Source organism: Ranitomeya variabilis, chromosome 3, assembly GCF_051348905.1.
Source record: "Ranitomeya variabilis isolate aRanVar5 chromosome 3, aRanVar5.hap1, whole genome shotgun sequence".
Taxonomy (NCBI): domain Eukaryota; kingdom Metazoa; phylum Chordata; class Amphibia; order Anura; family Dendrobatidae; genus Ranitomeya; species Ranitomeya variabilis.
In genome coordinates, this window is record NC_135234.1 from 159,198,814 (window position 1) to 159,213,796 (window position 14,983).

The 14,983-nt window shown below is 41.6% G+C and overlaps 1 protein-coding gene across 4 annotated transcripts in view; it reads right to left on the bottom strand.

Moving 5' to 3' along the window:
• Positions 1-14,983, bottom strand: part of LOC143815513 (uncharacterized) — a 781,879-nt gene that overhangs the window by 261,495 nt on the left and 505,401 nt on the right. The window lies entirely within an intron of this gene.

Below are 14,983 nucleotides of genomic sequence, written 5' to 3' on the forward strand. Positions count from 1 at the left end.
TACTCCAGGGTGGTGTCTGGCTGTGGCTGCTGATCCCACTTGGGAGACAGGAACACCAGGATTGGTGTGGGCATAAGGCATGACTGGCAGAAGAGCACGGCTGAAACTCAGACGAGTAGGCTGGCACGGCTGAGACACAGGGCTGGCAGAGACATGGCAGAGAACACAGGGCTGGCAGAGACACGGCAGAGAACACAGGGCTGGCAGAGACACGGCAGAGAACACAGGGCTGGCAGAGACACGGCAGAGAACACAGGGCTGGCAGGAACACAGGACTGGCAGGGACGGCAGGAAACACAGGACTGGCTAGGACGGCAGGAACACAGGACTGGAAGGCATGGCAGGAATGGCAGGACTGGCAGGAACGGCAGGAATGGCAGGAACACTGGATTAGAAGGCACGGCAGAGAACACAGGACTGGTTGATGTGGTTTATGAAGGAACAGGTAGTGACCTATTCACACAGGAGGTGCAGGAACGGATATGAAGGAACAGGTAGGAACCTGTTCACACAAGAGGTGCAGGAAAGGAAACAAGCAGAAAGGAATGAGGTATGAAGGAACAGGTTGGGACCTGTTCACACAGGAGATGTAGGTACGGAAACAAGCCAGAAGGAAAGGAGAATGAAGGAACAGGTTGGGACCTGTTCACACAGGAAGAGAACCGCAAGGCTGCGGATAGGAATGGTAGAGCAGCAAGAGAAAGTGTAGCAACAAAAGCTAAGCAGAGTAGAGAGGAGCAGAACCGCAGGAGTGCGGAGCAGAGGTAAAGCCACAAAGGTACAGAGCAGGCAGAGCCGCAAGAGTGCGGAGTGTAAGCAGACTGAGAACACGAGGAAAGATACAGCAGGGAAGGAAGCCACAGACAAGGAGACCGAGATAAGACTAAGTTCAGACAAAGAAATGGAACAAGATAAGAAACAAGGACAAAGACACAGGGACCAGGATATTCTGCCTCCTGGAGGGCGGACAACAAGACCAAGGCAATAGCACAGAGAAAAGCCTCGAGAGAGGGAGTAACACAGAGCAAGGCCTGGCAAACTCAGAAGCTAAACACTAACTGAGCTAACACATTGCACAGGCCCAGACCACTGGGTGGAGCTGCACTATATACTGGAGGCCTCCTGGTAATTGGTCAGGAACAGATTAGACAGATGCACCTGATTCCTATAAGAACCAGAGAGTTCAGGCGCCGCCCCCCTATACACACAGCCATGAAGCATGCAGAGAGCAGAGACACAGAACATGGAGCTGGCATGAAACAGAAACCACATCATGACCTGGAGCAGTGGGTAAGATAGTGTGAGAGATGCGAGGCCATGCCGTGATGCCAGAAGAGTTGTTACAAACTGATCCCTAACTAAAGACAGTTCATTAAAAGTTAATTTTTAACCATTTACAAAATAGTAGTTCCCTATATCCCACATTAGTGAATTTTAATAAATATTAGCTTGGTGTGGCCGCTACCAACCGCTCTCTAATATTGTTGACAATAACACAGACTGACTGAAGCTAGTAAAACCTAAAGGTTCCACAACATGTTTCACCAGAGATCTGGTGTCATCAGGGGACAGAGACTTAATGCAATCCATCTTCCTCTCCCCATACTGTCTCCTTAAACTCCTCCCTCAACTGTCCAGTCAAAGGTATTCCCCATTATAACAAATCTTTGTTTTTTCAGCTCCAGTGGAGCGCTTACCGTACTGATGTTCACTGCCTATACGGCAAAGGAGAGTAGCTTTAGCAGCCTGAGCAGATGACCTGATCATGCTACTGACATTGTCCTGACCCAGAATGCCATGGTTCAGGACTTCAATTCTAGTAGCGCTTGAAATAATCGAGTACAATTGAATGATGCGAGACGGCATGTTACAACTTCTTTGAGCCAGCTGTTAGTTTGACAGCCGGCTCAGAGAATTCACAAATCCCAATCTGGAGGGTGGCAGAATACAGCTGCCTGGGAGACACCTTGGACTGACACATAAAGTGGCCAGATGGCACCCCCCTGCTACACCCAGAGCAAATACACACCTGCCCTCCCATTCGAGATACGTCCCTGTTTAAAGACATAATGTCGACCTGGCTTATAGCTGCCAGTCTGCCACCGGCCCAGCCCACCCCTGGCTGTGGACTGCTTATTTGAGACCCCTGCCTAAGAGAAATCCAATTCACCAGGTCAGCCGATAACAACAATCACATCTTAACTGATTTGTTTCACTCAATCCCATTGTTCTATTGTATAGAAGCTAAATTGTGAAAATAAGGTAGTTGACTAAATATTTCTGGATATTAATTTATACTGCTAATTAAACCTAAACAATTGGACCATGTGTATATATATTTTACATAGCGCCAGCCAGGAGGACAATATATCAATTTTACCGCAGGGATTCAACTTCACCAACAAATGTGCATAGACAATTCAAGAATCAAGAATCTAGTAGCAAATGTGTTCTTCTTCCGAGATTAGTACTATATGAGTATTATGTAAGGATAGTATAGATTGCTTATCTTTCCCCCTCTTACTCCCTTTCCCTCAACTTCCCTTTACCCAGTTATTCCCCTGTTCTACCTTACGTATATTTAATTTAACGGTTTTAAAGTTAAAATGTTTTGAAAAATTCAATAAAAATGACTTGATGAATGATAGTAAGCACAGATCTAGCAGTCATACCTGGGCACTGGAGTTTGAGTGGTCTGTCATAGAAAATATTTTCCAATTGGGGCGGAACTTAAGTAAGTTGCAATACCTGACCTTGTTACACTTTCCATGCTATCTGGATGACTATAACGAGGTATGATCTTCAGATGCCATTTTCTATAGTATAGATGAGATTAAAAAGTAAAGTATAAACCGGGAATCTTGGTGAAGTTCACAAGACAAATTAAGTAAAGCACCATACGCAATGCATGCCACAAAACGGCTTGCTTCTCATCTCCTAGTCATAAGTCAGACAAAGCAATTTAATCAAATGTTACTGTGCTATGTAAGAGAAAATGAGAAGGGAGGGAAATGCGGAAAAACTAAATTTAGATTCAGCTCGGCTTGAAAAGCAGAAGTCAATCGGCGCGCTCAATATCGGTCTGCTAGGCACTGTCATGTTGTCATTGGTGTTTTATGCAGCAGCTGGAAAAAATTGGGCCCTCCAATAATAACAACAATCCACACCCTGGGTGACCTTGCATTCAAATAGATTTACTGGCCCGAGACCAGCAGATGCACAGACTTCTCAAGAAGAAACCAGACAAAAGACTAATCTGGGAATCTTTGTTTCTGTCATCACAGGCACAGTTTCCTCCGAATCAATAAAAGAAAGTAAGAGCACCTTTCAATTGTGCTGATATCAGAGACCTTGTAGGACCCGTAGTTCTGCAGCCTTGATATGATAAATAAATCTCTTGACTGATAGCTAAGATTGGATGAGAAGGCGGTTTGTTAAAGAAGAAAAGGGATCAACGTCAGCAGAGGGGAACTGGGACAGGGAATATATTACTAAACCGTACCTCTAGGAGAAAATAGATTCATCTTTCTGTTCTCTGTAGATGTGTAAGAGAGGAAGCTCATGCTAGGCAATAATTTTTGTAAAGGTAATATACCTGAGATAAATATATGAATTGTTCCCATAGCTATGGAAAGGAAAAAGTGCTGCACCCAAGGCAACCAATGGTTAATTTACTTTATCCCCCCCAAAAGGCCCGAGCCATTTTGTAGGTTAATGACCGGGCCTCATTTTTAAAAATCTGACCACTGTCACTTTATGAGGTAATAACTCTAGAATGCTTCTACGGATCCTGCTGATTCTGAGACGGTTTTATCATGACATATTGTACTTCATGATAGTATACCACCAAAAGAGCAAAAAATACCCCTAAAATATAACCTTTAATAAACTAGGTAAAATTACCCTCATATAAGGGTCAGGAGACAATTTGTTAATCTTAACAATATAATCTTAACAATAAAAAGGATAGAGATAAACTGGTGAGGGGGTGACCTTTCCCTTCCTCACCCTACCTTACCGCGGAGGTTGGCACCCTAAGGCCGGCGTCACACTCAGCGTATGAAAATACGGTCCGTATTTTACGGCCGTAATACGCAGGAATGTTCCAAAAATAGTGATCCGTATGTCATCGGTAGGCAGGGTGTGTCAGCGTATTTTGCGCATGGCATCCTCCGTATGTAATCCGTATGGCATCCGTACTGCAATATTTTCTCGCAGGCTTGCAAAACCGACATCTAATGGATTTATGTGCTCAAATGTTCGTGAAAACATATATACAGTATGTATACTGTATATATATATGTCATTGAGACACACATATATATATATATTCTGTATTTATATTTAATTCAGCGCGAGATATGTGAAAAGCCGGTAATTCAATTGCCGGCTTTTCACCTCTCCTTCCCAAACCCGACATGATATGAGACATGGTTTACATACAGTAAACCATCTCATATCCCTTTTTTTTGCATATTCCACACTACTAATGTTAGTAGTGTGTATGTGCAAAATGTGGGCACTCTAGCTTGTAAAATAAAGGGTTAAATCGCGGAAAAAATTGGCGTGGGCTCCCGCGCAATTTTCTCCACCAGAGTGGTAAAGCCAGTGACTGAGGGTAGATATTAATAGCCTAGAGAGGGTCCATGGTTATTGGCCCCCCTGGCTACAAACATCTGCCCCCAGCCACCCCAGAAAAGGCACATCTGGAAGATGCGCCTATTCTGGCACTTGGTCACTCTCTTCCCACTCCCGTGTAGCGGTGGGATATGGGGTAATGAAGGGTTAATGTCACCTTGCTATTGTAAGGTGACATTAAGCCAGATTAATAATGGAGAGGCGTCAATTATGACACCTATCCATTATTAATCCAATAGTACGAAATGGTTAATAAAACACACACACATTTTTTACAAGAATTTTAATGAAATAAAGACACAGGTTGTTTTAATATTTTATTATACTGGTAATCCACCTGATGACCCTCATCCTGTAACAAAGGAAAAATAAAAACTCAACAATATCTCATACCTTCCGACGCTCAGGTCAAGTCCCACAAAGTAAATCCATCTGAAGGGGTTAAATCATTTTACAGCCAGGAGCTGTGCTAAAGCAGTGCTCGTGGCTGTAAAACCCCCGGGAATGAATGGATTGCAGGGGAATGACCTGTAGTTACCTTGAGTTGCGGTGAGGCGCCCTCTGCTGGATGTCCTCATGAACTGGAGCCTGGTAAAAGTTCCCACGCTCGAGTTCATATGAGGACATCCAGCCATAGCGACGTGCAGTGCACGACGCTAGTGTGAAAGTAGCCTAATACGTTTATGTTACTTATAATTGAACTAATAATATTACCGTATGTTTATTTTTTTTTTTAAGTCAGCAGTCCAATTCTCTTCATTTACATCAGGATTCAGAGTCAGGGATCGGCGTGGGAGATGGAATGGATTTAAGGCGAACCCCTTTGGATTTTTTTTTAAAGGTAATAGATGGATAAAAGAGGGTTGGGGAGTATCTTGTACAATTAAAGGACTTGTCTCTGTGTATGTGTTTATTATATTTGACTACGGGGTTCGTAATGGGTGTGTCTTACAGACTCATCTCCATTACTAACCCCTGGGATTGATGCCAGTGGACATTACATAGCTGACATCAACCCCCAAACCATTACCCCGCTTGCCAACACACTAAGGCAAGCGGGAAGAGACAAGGTTAAGCATCAGAATTGGCGCATTTAATGGAATTGCCATTTCTGGGACGGCTGAGGGTTGGTGTTATTATCCTGGGAAAGGGGCAAAATCCATGGCCCCTTCCCAGCCTATTAACATGAGCCTGCAGATGTCCGCTTCGCTTTTGCTGGTTACTGAAAACAAAATGGAATCCATGTTATTTTTTTGGGGGTCCCCCCTTTATTAATAACGAGTAAAGGCTATGCAGACAGCTGTGAGCTGATATTAAAAGACTGAGAATAATGGCCCAGAATAACAACAACCAGCCCCCAGCTGTCTGCTTTCCCTCAGCTGGGTATAAAAAATAAAAATATAAGGGAGACCTGAATTATTTATTAGCCAAATAGAGGTACACCAATAGATAATTATCCTCTATATAAAAGACAAAGCGAAAAATGCATATAAATACTCGAAAAATTTTTTTTTTACACAGGGTCTCTATGTCCTGTCAGCAGAATTTTTATTTCATTAAAATACTTGTAAATAATGTGTGTGTGCTTTATTAACCATTTCGTACTATTGGATTAATAATGGATAGGTGTCATAATTGACGCCTCTCCATTATTAATCTGGCTTAATGGAATGGAATGGGAAGAGAGAGGCCAAGTGCCAGAATAGGCACTTCTTCCAGATGTGCCTTTTCTGGGGTGGCTGGGGGCAGATGTTTTAGCCAGGGGGGCCAATAACCATGGACCCTCTCTAGGCTATTAATATCTGCCCTCAGTCACTGGCTTTCCCACTCTGGCGGAGAAAATTGCGCGGGAGCCCACGCCAATTTTTTCCCGCAATTTAACCCTTTATTTTACAAGCTACAGTGCCCAAATTTTGCACATACACACTACTAACATTAGTATTGTGGAATATGCAAAAAAAAAGGGATATAAGATGGTTTACTGTATGTAAACCATGTCTCATATCCTGTCGGGTTTGTGAAGGAGAAATGAAAAGCCGGCAATTGAATTACCGGCTTTTCTATAGAACACTGCTGTGTATTTCTCGCAAGTCACACTGCTGGTCCGTGTGTAATCCGTATTTTTCTCGCCCCCATAGACTTTCATTAGCGATTTTTTTGCGCAATACGGTGACAAACGCAGCATGCTGCGATTTTGTACGGCCGTAGAAGACCGTATAATACGGATCCGTAAAATACAGCTGATAGGAGCTGGGCCATAGAGAATCATTGGGCTGTGTGTTATGCGTATTTTACGGGTGTATTTTCTGCGCTCATACGTCCGTAAAACTCGCCAGTGTGACGCCGGCCTAAGTTCGACATGGCGCCCCCACTCAACGACGGCTCTCCCTAAAGACCCTAAGGGGGACTAACAAAGAAACACCTTCACCAACATCAGTAAATCTAAAGTGCCAATGTGCTTAAAGTGCTTGAGTCAATAAAAACCTGTATGGGTATATTCTCATTAGTTTAATATCCCCAATTGTTTCAGGAAATTTATTTGTATTAATCCTGATTTTCTGAATAGGGTGCGGCTATAAGAGAGGTAAAAATATTCCTCTATATTACCGTGCTCATATATGATGTCATATTCTGTTGGATTAGTTCTAATTCAGACATTGCCACAATTATTAAGAAGAAGGTTTATCAATCATGACGAGCATACATGGAAACCAAAAGACACAAGGATGCTCCAGCGCAGAAACAATAAATATATTCCCCAGTCTTTTAGCCAAGGTGCAACAGTAAGCAATGTTATAGGCTGGACTAACACATAATTGCCATTTTATGCCATGAATGCACCCTAGTCATATACCAAAAAACAATATTGCAGGAAAACCATGAATCCATAGATTGGTAGTGGTCACATAAATAATACAGGATGCACTTATCCATTTAATTGCCCATCATGATAGTGTTAACATTTCTTTGCTATGACTTGCGTTTATTTGTGGAGAAAAAAAATAGGAAAATTTAGAAAATTTAGCCATTTTCAAACTTTTAATTTTTATGCCCTAAATAAGAGAGACATGTCACACAAAATAGTTAATAAATAACATTTCCCACATGCATACTTTACATCAGCACAATTTTTGAATTTTTTTTGTTAGGAAGTTAACCCCTTATCCCCCGGACCACTTTCCGCTTTTCCGTTTTCATTTTTTGCTATACCTTTTTTATTTTCCAGTCAAAATGGCCATGTGAGGGCTTGTTTTTTGTGGCACAAGTTGTACTTTTGAACGACACCATTGGTTTTAATATATCGTGTACTGGAAAATGGGAAAAAAAATTCTAAGTGTATAGAAATTGAAAAAAAAGTGCAATTTCACAGTTTTTTTTACCATGTTCACTAAATGATAAAACTGACCTGCCATTATGATTCCCCAGGTCATTACGAGTTTATAGACACCAAGCATGTCTAGGTTCCTTTTTAAGTGGTGAAAAAAATCCAAACTTTGGTTACAAATAAAATAAAATGGAGCTTGCGATTTGGGGCTGGGTGAGGGCTTAATTTTTGTGCGACAAGATTAAGTTTTTATTAATACTATTTTGGTGCAGACACGATATTTTGATCGCCCATAATTGCATTTTATAAAAAATGTAAGAAATATAAAATTTAATTCTGGCCTTTTGGTTTTTTTTCTCGTTACGCCATTTAGCGATTAGGTTAATTATTTTTTTATATTGATAGATCGGGTGATTCTGAATGCAGCAGTACCAAATATGTGTATGTTTGATTATTTTATTGTTTTATTTTGATTGGGGCGAAGGGATGGTGATTTGATCTTTTATATTTTTTTTCTTACTTTAATATTTTTTACTTTTTGCATGCTTCAATAGTATCCATGGGAGACAAGACGCTGCAGTTGTCCGATCGGCTCTGCAACACACAGGCGATGAGGAGATCGCCTGTATGTAGCAGAAATGCTTACTTGCTATGAGCGCCGACTACCGGGCGGCACTCACGGCAATATGGCTATGACAAGCATAGAGGTCTGCTGGAGACCTCTGGTTGTTATGCCAACCTGCCCATCAGTGACCCGTCACGTGATCGCGGGTCACCGATGGGCGGGTTTTCCGGCATGCTTCCCAGAAGAGCAAAATAAATGCCAATGTTAGAGGCTGACAGTGGCATTTAACGGGTTAACAGCCGCGGGTGGCTGTTAAAAGGACATGTCAGCTGTTCAAAACAACTGACATGTGCCAGGAAAGATGTGGGCTCAGCGCCGGAGCCCACATCAAAGGGAGGGAGTCCGACGTGGGCGTATTATTACGTCCAATGTCAGAAAGGGGTTAACAGGGTTAAAAGTTGATCACAGATTTCTCATTTTTCCAACAAAATTTACATGACCATTTTTTTAGGGAACACATCACATTTGAAGTGACTTTGAGGGGCCTATACAGAAAATATCCATTGACACCATTCTAAAAACGACACCCCTCTAGGTGATCAAAACCACATTCAAGAAGTTTATTAATCCTTCAGGTGCTTCACAGGACTTAATAGAATGTGGAAGGAAAAAACAAACATTTAAGTTAGATCTTAACTTAACTTTAGACCCAATTTTGTTTACTTTCACAAGGGTAAAAGCAGAAAATGGACACCAAAATTTGTTGTGCAATTTCTCCTGAGCACACTGATTCCCCATATGTGGGGGAAAACCACCGTTTGTGCGCATGGCAGGGCTCGGAAGGAAAGGAGTGCCATTTGACTTTTTGAGTGTAACATTTTGTGGCATAATTCGCAGACGCCATGTCGCATTTGATGTGCCAAAACAGTGGAAGCCCCCACAAGTGACATCATTTTGGAAACTAGATCCCTCAGGGAACTTATCTAGATGTTTGGTGAGCACATTGAACGACCAGGTGTTTCACAGAAGTTTATAACTTTCAGTGGTGAAAAAAAATCACATTTTTCACACAAAAAAGTTTTTTAGCCCCAAATTTTGCATTTTCATAAGGGTACCAGGAGAAATTCAAATGAGTATGGTGATACCCAATATGTGGAAGAAAACTACTGTTTTGGCGCACAGCAGGACTTGGAAGGAAAGGAGCGCCATTTGACTTTTTGAATGCAACATTTCCTGGAATATTTAGCAGATGCCATGTCGTGTTTGTAAAGCCCTTGAAGTACCTAAACAGTGGAAACCCCCACAAGTGACCTCATTTTGGAAACTAGACCAAAATGTTTTTTACCCCCACATTTTGCAAATTCAAAAGGATAACATAAGAAAATGGACCCCAAAATTTGTTGTGCAATTTATCCTGAGTACACTCCATATGTGGGTGAAAACTACTTTTGAGGCACAGTGCAAAGCTCAGAAGGGAAGAAGCGCCATATTAGAGTTCAGATTTTGCTGAATGGTTTAGGGTGCCATGTCACATTGGTAGAGCCCATTAGGTGCCAGACCAGCAGATTCCCCATTTTACAAACTACACTTTCAAGTAATTCATCTAGAGGTAAAATATTGACACAAGTATGTCACAGAATTTTATACCATTGGGCAGTGAAGAAAAAATAATTACATTTTTACCACCAAGATTTTGTGCTAGCTCCAGATTTTACAATTTCATACTGGGAAATGGGTAAAATGGCACTAAAACTTGTTTTACAATTTCTTATGAATGTAGAAATACCCCATATGTGGCTGTACAGTACTGCTTAGCCTCACGGCAAGACTAGTGAGGGGCAGAGTGCTATTTTCCTCCTGGAGCTCAGATTTTCCTAGAATAGTTTGTGGACTCCATATACAGAGCCCCTAAGTGCCAGTAAAGCAGAATCCCCCCTCAAGAGACCCCATTTTGCAAATGTAACCCCTTTGGGAGTTTATCTGCAGATGTATTGACGATTTTGACTCCATTGGTGTTTTCTAGAAATAAGCAGTAGTGGATATTGCCGAGTAAAACTTGCAAACTGCATTGTAGTGCCCAGTACGTTCTAGTGACCAGTACGTTGTGGTGTCCAGCTCACGCTTCTGGAGACACGCACCTGTAAATTAGGCAGGCTATCATTGCTCCAGAAATGTCAATTGTGAGGACACTAAATGTGGTTTAGACACAGTGGGACTCAGAAGGGAGATGGGCATTTGGATTTGGAAGCACAGAATTTGCTGAAATTCTTTTGGGGGTCGAGGAGCCATTTTCCAGAACCTTTGTACTACCAGTAATGTGGAAGCCCTCTATATTTCCATCAACAGGTGACAGACTTGAGTGGGGACTTGCTTTTTATGTTGAAGCTTTTATACAAATTTACATTAGTTTTTTATCGCATTTTATTGCACTTTTAGTTCAGCGATAGATGATAAAGCATAGTTTATTTACCTCTTTTTTAGTGTGTTCACTGAACTGGTTAACTAGTGGGACAGTTTTATAGGATGGATCCAGATGCAGCAATACCAAATATATGTACTTTTTTTTACATAAATAACTGTATTTAGTGGATTGATATTTTTTTCTCATTTTTTTGTGCTTTATTTATTATAATTTCTACAATTTTTAATAACTTATTTTACTTTTTTACATTGTCCCACTATGGGACATCATTTACACTGACAGATCACTGATCTGATACTCTTCAATGCCTCTGCTTCTGTTATCGCTTTGTGCCGATGGGAGCAGACAGGGAGCTCACTACCTCTGTGATGCTCCTCGATGTCGCTGTCACTATTGACAGCGGCATCAGAGGGGTTAAACGTCTGGGATTGGTGCTAGCACTGATTATGGGCATTACTGCAGGGTGCCAGCTCTCATATAGAGTTGACATTTGCACTCGGTTGCAGAGGCGCTCAGCGTGAGCCCGCGCGATCGAGAAGTATACTGTATGTACAGTGGTTTGTGGGAACGCAGCACCTGCAGCGCCGTACATATATGGCACATGTTGGAAAGGGTTTAAAGAGCAACTGTCATTTTAACTTTTATTTCATAAATCAATATTGCACATTAAAATAAGAAACTTTGCAATATAGCTTATCAGAGACATCTGCTTCTGTTTCCTACATTACAGGTCATCCTTTTTCAACATTTACAATTCAAGGGTAAAATCTGTCCAGAAAGAAAAAAAAAAAAGATTTTTACATTACTGAAGGAAGAGATTTGTCAGGACTTGAACCCAGCAGCTCTTGTGCATCTGGCGGCAGCTCCATTGTGATTGAACACCTTATTTAAACCTGGCATTACACTCCCTCCCTTGCAAGATTATTGAGCTACAAAGCCTCTAGTCAAGCTTCCTTTCACTTGCTCCTATATTCTAAGATTATACTGCTGCTTCCGTGTACCAACTCCTTGGATATCCCGGACTACACTACATGCTGCTCCTTTAAACTACATTGCTGCTCCTGTGTACTGACTCCTTGGCTATTTCTGACTATGCTACCTGCTGCTGCTGCCCCTAGTGTTTGCAATACCACTACTCCAACCCAGGTCAGTCCTTTACAAGATGGCAGTTGGTGCTGATGAGATTCCATGTAGAAGGAGGAGCACTGGGTGCTCACTCCTTTCTACATAAAATCTCATAAACACCAACTGTCATCTAATATATCAGTAATGGAAGAATCTGTCTTTACTGAATACAGATTTAACCCATGAATTCAGAATTTTTTGAAAATGGATGACCAGTCATATAAAAGAGAGAGGCAGATTTAAGATCAGATACGTTACAAAGTTGCTTATTTTCATGTGTACTATTGATTTATGAAATAAAAATTAAACTGATGGTTACTCTTTAAGTAAAAGAGTAGTTACAAATGCTTATTCTATTTTCTTTTCTTTGTACATACAATTAAATATTTTGGATTTTTAAAAAAAATGCCTTTACTATAGTAACTGCAGCCTTTGTAACCTTCATCCAACAGTGGTGTCTGTTGAAGGTTACAGAGAAGCAGTGGAAAATATGAGTTTCCTTGGGCATTTCTGCTCGCTTATTGGATTGCTCTGGGTTATACTATATGAATAGCAATTTGCATTTGGAACTCTGTGATAGATGAAAAGAGCTCTGGACGCATGAAGATTCTGCATATTATGAACTTACAGTAATCAGAGCGGAGCCTAAAAATGTCAAGTTGCAAAAAAAATGGACATTCTCTTTAGGTGCAATTATGGCCTTGAACAAGAAGTAACGCATCATGGTCAAGGAAGGCACATAGTTTAAAGGTCTACATGTAAAACAATGATGCAGTGCTGATCCAAAATTCCCAGGAGCCCAGGATGAGTGGGGCAGAATAAAGTTTATTCACTTTTTTCCACCTGAAGCAATTGGAGTGCTGCCTTCATTTTTTTTATTTTGTTTAGTTTGGCAAGTATTAGACTGTTTGCCTGTTTGCCTGGCACCCGCTGTGAACTATTGTGCTGTTCCTTTTTTACGATAGATAGATAGATAGATAGATAGATAGATAGATAGATAGATAGATAGATAGATAGATAGATAGATAGATAGATAGATAGATCGATCGGATAGATAGATAGATAGATAGATAGATAGATAGATATATCGGATAGATATATCTATAGATAGATAGATAGATAGATAGATAGATAGATAGATAGATAGATAGATAGATAGATCGGATAGATATATCTATAGATAGATAGATAGATAGATAGATAGATAGATAGATAGATAGATAGAAAATACCAAGCCCAATGTTTAGTAATAAGCATAAAATGGTACATAAAGAGTTAAATAAAGACACACACAAAATCTGCGTTAGGCCGGGGTCACACTTGCGAGAAACTCGCACCACAGTACCCGACACTGCCGCCGGCACTCGGGATCGGAGCGTTCAGCTGCATAGAAATACATGCAGCTGCACACTTCGGTCCCGAGTGCAGGCAGCAGTGCCGTCTACTGATGCGAGAGACTCGTGTGAGTTTCTTGCAAGTGTGACCCCAGCCTTAAACACAATGTTTAATTTAAAAGAAAATTGAAAAAAAAAATGGCGTGGGCTCCAGCGTAATTTTCTGCGCCAGAGAGGGAAAACCAGCGACTGGAGGCCAATGTTTATAGCCTAGGAAGGGATTAATACCCATGGATCTTCCCAGGCTATGAATATCAGCCCGCAGCTGTATATTTAGAGTTTACTGGCTACTAAAATAGGGAGACCCCCCAAAAAACGAAGTGGGGGTCTTCCTATAATTAATAGCCAGAAAAGGCTATGCAGACAGCTGCGTGCTGATATTCATAGCCTAGGAAGGGACCCTGGATATTGCCCCCCAGCTAAAAAAAACAGCACACAGCTGCTCCAGAAATGGCGCATCTCTAAGATATGTAAATTCCGGCACTTAGCCTCTCTCTTCCCACTGCCCTGTAGCAGTGGCATATGGGGTAATAGGGGGTTAATGTCATCTTTGTATTGTAAGGTGACATCAAGCCGGCTTAGTAATGGAGAGGTGTCAATAAGACACCTATCCATAACTAATCCTATACATGTTAAAGGTTTAAATACACAGCCAGAAAAAAGTATTTTAATGTAATAAAACACTAAACACATTTTTCCCATCTTTATTGTTACGCCTAATTCCTGCGACGCCCTCTATCTCCTGTAAAAAAAGAAAAAATAATAAACCAACACAAATACTCCTGGTCCGATGCAATCCATTTAATAACGACTGTCCCACGACTATCTCCCCTATATAGCAGTCATATCAGGAAATGTGACTGCTCTATAGGCCTTCAGTGACACACTGACAGAAGACAATGGCTCTTGCAATGTCATCACTGAGGGTTCAATGACTTCAGGCTCTCACTTTACGGCACTGCTGCGTGAGAATTTTCCCATGTAGTGGTGCCGCAATTGACAGTATGAACTCTGCTGAACTCGGTGGAGGGATACAGTGCAGAGGATTACCTGCCGTCATTGTATCACTGAAGCCCCTGGAGAGCAGTCACATCTGCCGCTGTGACAGCTCTCCACGGGAGATTGTCGTGGGACACTCTTATTAAGTGGACTGCATCGGACCAGGGAGTATACTGTTGGTTTATTATTTTTAGTTTTTTACAGGTGATCGAGGGAGTTGGGGACTAGGTGTATGGTGAGTATGTACTGTGTGTTTTATGAACTGTATATGTTCATGTGGGTTTTTTTTGCTACACTTTAGTCGGATGATGGGACTACTACTGTCCCATCATCCGGCTAGCTGTCACTGTAGCAGGCATAGCCGGATGGGACTAGAAGTCCCATCGGACGATGCCTGCCTACACACAGACCTGCACACACACACAGCCCTGCACACACACCCACAGCCCCGCACAAACACAGACACACACACAAACACCCATACACACAGGCACGCACATCTTCTCTGCACACAC